This window comes from Astatotilapia calliptera, chromosome 2, assembly GCF_964374335.1.
Source record: "Astatotilapia calliptera chromosome 2, fAstCal68.1, whole genome shotgun sequence".
Lineage (NCBI taxonomy): Eukaryota > Metazoa > Chordata > Actinopteri > Cichliformes > Cichlidae > Astatotilapia > Astatotilapia calliptera.
The window spans coordinates 13,208,293-13,213,403 of record NC_137423.1 but is presented as its reverse complement, the minus strand read 5'-3'; the positions used below and the strand labels follow the sequence as shown (position 1 = coordinate 13,213,403).

Genomic DNA, 5,111 nt, shown 5'->3' with positions numbered 1-5,111 from the left:
CCGTCTGAGGATACTAATCTTAGTTATGGCAATCACATCACCTCTCCAAAACATCCATCGTGTGGGTTCAGAGGGAGGTTACTCCTGTGTGCACCATGTGCGCATTTATTTAGACCTTTTTCTTTTTCCAAAGCAGATCCCATCTTTGGATGTTCTAGCTGGTTAATGTGTTAGAGGTGTGTTTTTGACTAATCCTCTAATTGAAAATCATTTAAAGGCTGCTTGTCGGGGTTAATGTCACCGGATGTTTGTCTTTGCATGGTCAAGATTCCTGGTTCCCACTTTTGCAAGGTCGCATTTCACTCATTTTTGTGTTAATGAACAAATAAGTGGCTTCGACACAAGCAAACAAAACCATCCCTAGGCTTCTGAAAACAGAGGATTCAGTCATCAGCTATTAAGATTTAGTTGAGTCTGCAAAGTCAGTGGTGCTGGTGTTATGATGTGGAACTCCAATCGTGGATGCTGCCATTAGTGACATTTGCCCATATTTACTGCCACTACATCCTGCTGGCGCCGCTAAGGCTGCTTACACAGCATTACACACCCACTTCCCCTGGAGAAATCAATGATTTAAAAAAAAATTGGCAGGTGATTATTGGTTGGATAAGAAGACTCTGTCATGTTGCACAACATCAGTGTACAAATGTGATCATGAAACTTTAGACTGCGTTGATAATTTACTCTTTTCTTCGTCTTTCTCTCTTTGCATCACATACGTATTTAAATTTTATTTCTATGAAATGTCATACAGATGTCTGTGAGCATGAGAAAAAAAAGTCAAACATCAATTTGATGATTAACTGACTTTCCATCAAGGCCCATATCATGTCAGGCTGTGTGTTTTAAATTGTGCATCAAAGGAGATGTCAGCTTGAGTTGTCTGCAGTACTACAAGGCTTCCAGGCAGACTAAAGCCCCACGAAGAGAAGGCAAATGAATCAGGTCAAGCAAGAACTGATCCCCTGCCTCATTCCTGACTTTAAAAGACATTGACAAGCTATTACAGGTAGCTTATTTTGCATTCTATATACTGCAGAGACACGTACAGCATTTTACACAGTTCCAGTTTCCAGCACCAAGAGTCCCACCCCACTGATATTCCATAAAAACTCTTAACTGTGAAACAGTATGCCATCACACATTTTGTTACAAGACCGGGCTGCGATTACATAACCACATTTCTGTTAAACAGCACATCTCCTGTCAGTGTAAACACTATTGGTCTACATGAGATTACTCACTACACAAAAGAATCAGAATCAGAAAGGGGTTTATTGCCAAATGTTGAGCAGGTTTACAACATTAGGAAATTGCTGCGGTGCTTCAGTGCAAACATAGTGTCATAAATAGCACTTAAATAGACATGAAAAAAAATAAAAGTAGGGATAAGAATTAAAAGTGCTACGTAGAAAGATATGTGCATGAGATATACATGGGATATATACATGAGAATAAGAATTAAGAGTGCTACGTTGAAAGATATATACATGAGTGCAGGTGGTGATCAGTGCCAAACATGGAATGATGCAGTGAACACAGCGTAGGGTCATGTGTTAGTGGCGGGAACAGTCATATGGTTATTGTTCATGTGTCCAACAGCAGAGGGGAAGAAACTGTTCTTATGGCGAGAGGTTCTGGTGCGAATGGACCGGAGCCTCCTGCCTGAGGGGAGCAGGTCAAACAGACTGTGTCCAGGGTGAGAAGGGTCAGCTGAGATCCGAGCTGCACGCCGCAATGTCCTGGAGGTGTACAGGTCCTGCAAAGATGGGAGTCTGCAGCCAATCACCTTCTCAGCAGAGCGCACAACACGCTGCAGTCTCTGTTTGTCCCTGATAGTGGCTCCAGCGTACCACACGGTGATGGAGGAGGTGAGGATGGACTCGATGATTGCAGTGTAGAACTGCATCATCGTCCGTGTTGGCAGGTTGAATTTCTTCAGCTGCCTCAGGAAGTACATCCTCTGCTGGGCTTTCTTGATGACGGAGGTGATGGTGGGCTCCCACTTCAGGTCCTGGGTGATGGTGGTACCCAGGAAGCGGAATGAGTCCACAGAGGTGATGGGGGTGTCAGTCAGGATGATGGGGGGGAGTGGGGCTGTGCTGTGTGCTGTGTACAAAATACAACGAATGGACAATTTGGATCTTTTTTGGAGACTAAACTTTCATTGCCACGGTGGATCACCTGCTTCTGTTTCCCAGCATCCTCCTCTGTCATGACTGAGGACACCGACTGCATGTCCTCCTTTAGTATATCCATGAACCTCCTGTATGGTTTTCCTCTTTTCCTCCTGACTGGCAGCTCCATCTTCAACATCCTTTGTCTAATATATCCATTCTCTCTCCTCCAAAGCTCTGCTCCTTGCATGTCCACCTGTCTCCTTCTCATTCCCACACATGCGTTCTGTCTTGCTTCTTCTGACTGTCATTCCTCTTCTTTCCAGCTCATGCCTCCACCTCTCCAGCCTCTCCTCCACCTCCTCTTTAGTCTCACTACAGACCACAGTGTCATCTGCAAACATCAGTGTCCACAGAGACCCCTCCCTGATCTCATCTGTCAGCCTGTCCATCAACACTGCAAACAAAAAGGGGCTCAGAGCAGAACCCTGATGTAATCCCACCCCCACCTTCAACCCATCTGTGACTCCTACCCTCACCACACTTCCTCTTTTGGCACCCTATCATCAGTGAATCTCCTCTGACCTTCTCTAAACTTCTCCATCAGCGCTGTCAAAGCAAACATCACATCTGTGGAGCTCTTTCTCAGCAGGAAGCCACACTGCCACTCACTGATCATCTCCTCTCATCTTAGCCTAGCTTTGATAACTCTTTCTCATATCTTCGTGGTATGGCTCATCAGTTTTATCCCCCTGTAGTGACGACTCTGCACATCACCCTTGAATACTCAACACTTCCCATTTACTTTAATGAAGTTTAGGCTGTAAAACAGGACTAAGTATAACTGAGTGTAAATGAAATGAGTTTCCAAGCTGCTGAGAATGAACTCAGCACATTTTCAGAAAATGGAATCTGTAATATAAATGCAGTGCTAGATTAGCTTCATATTAAATGACACTGTCAGGGGCGGGAAGGCGATCACACCACAGCTGCTACAGAGAAGGTAAAAATTTGGCTCGACAATGAAATGTTCTGGATGTTAAATTGAGTTTTTCAAATAAATTAGCTACGAGTACAACTTTTTCAAACACAACAGCATATATGAGACTTTGTTCTTCTTATCTTCTTAAGAATCATCACCGGATAGACTGGATATAACACTTTGACTTTTGGTTGTCATTTATTGGAAGAATATTTGAACAAGCACAGACTATCAGGTTGCAACAGACAGATTTGTGCCAATTAGTGCTAACATCCTAAACAAAATCAGTTTACAATTTCGCTTCCTCAAACTGGAGCTCTGTTAGTATAATCTCTCCGTAGCCATTTTATTGGTCACATAATGTTATTAAAATGCTCCAAAACAGTTTTGTGTCAGGCTGTGAACATGTGGGGATTGAGTCCCTGTTGGAGCCTCTGCTGGACGTTAGAGGAACTGCAGGTTTTGGCACTTCTTCAGTGACTTCATTTTCTGAGGTTCAAACACATTTATGTCTGTAGTATATAAAAGAATTGCATTGTTAGAAAAGAGTAGAGTAAATAATATATAAAATATGATTTTTATTGTCATCATAGTCTGAAGAATTTAAGGATTTATTCCTGCTCACAAACAACGGGCTGAGGCAACACTTCAGAGAAGAGTGACGTGAACCTTGTTCTGTGTATTTGTGGCCTGAGACAGCTCTGTGGAAAAAACAGACATGAGCATGTAATTGAATTAACCCACCATGCCTTTAAAACACCACTGTCCTAGCAGAAGAAAATACAGCTAATTAATGTGCTCTGCGTCCACACCGTCTGCAGGCTAGCCTCCAACCGAGGAAAAATACGTCACATGTGGGACTTAAAAACAGAGAAGCTGCAGCAATGAGTCTTTGGGAAAATAAATTTAATGTATTTAAATAATACATGTTGAAGTGAAATAAAACTATAGCCAAATGGACTTTGCTGCTATCTGGTTTCTCTATAAACAAATACAAACCAAACCAACTCCAGTTGGCTTTGCCATTTTTACTGTTCATAATACTGATACTAGAATACAGTCCAAGTAGTGATGAAAAACATTATTTAATTGCATCTTGTTTATGAGGCGGGACTGTTATAATTCATTATTATAAGTTTAATTGTCAGGGTGTGTGCTGTGGCAGGCAGGATGGAGGACCCAAACACAGGACTCCTACATGGAAACTTATTATTGGGAAGACTTTCCATTAAAAATAAATTTCACAAAAAAACAAATCAAAACCATGAAAACTAGAAACTAAACTGGACACCAGAAAATAAGAAACACAAACTAGGAAAACAAACCAAGGACTGAATTCAGGCCCACAAAGGGAAGAACAGCACAACAAGGGTACAACATGACAATGGACAGAGGAAAACACAGGGCTTAAATACACCAGGAATAACGAGGGGATGGAAAACAGGAGGGAAGCACAGCGGAGTTAATCTGACATAACGAGACACAGGAAACAAAGCGGAATACACTGACAGCACACAGGAGGCACAGTACAAAACCACTAAAGTATAACCAGAAATAAACAGAAATAAAGAATATAAATACTTAAAAACCATAAATACTGAGTCACAAGACTCGGGACCATGACATTAATGTGATAAAAGCTCCTTTAAAATCAATTGATCCCAAATCCTGCTCCTCACATACAAGGTCTTGAATAATCAAGTCACATCTTACCTTAATGACCTTGTTGTTTTTAAGAAAATATATATAATATTGTAGAGTATCTGTACCTGTGCTGTATACAACAGAAGCTTTAGGTGACAGGGTTCTTACCTCACGATGTAAGGTGAGGTAAGAACAGCTAAATGTTCTTACCTCATTTAGCTGTAAACAGCTAAATGAAGTAAGAATGAGTGGTTATATTTGTGGATGCACATATATTTTTGTTATTTAAAAGCATATAAAGCCTTCATGTTTAGCAGATATAATAATTTTTATTGCTTCAGTTAAAAACTACAGCAGTAAACAACAGG

The 5,111-nt window shown here is 41.3% G+C and overlaps 1 long non-coding RNA gene across 1 annotated transcript; it reads right to left on the bottom strand.

The window, feature by feature from the left end:
• Positions 1 to 3,280: 3,280 nt before the first annotated feature.
• LOC145420479 (uncharacterized) lies at positions 3,281 to 4,806 on the bottom strand. Its single transcript, XR_013901798.1, has 3 exons — positions 4,425 to 4,806; positions 3,725 to 3,800; positions 3,281 to 3,611 (listed from the first exon to the last, which is right to left on the bottom strand). It is a non-coding gene; the product is annotated as an uncharacterized LOC145420479 (long non-coding RNA).
• Positions 4,807 to 5,111: the final 305 nt, after the last annotated feature.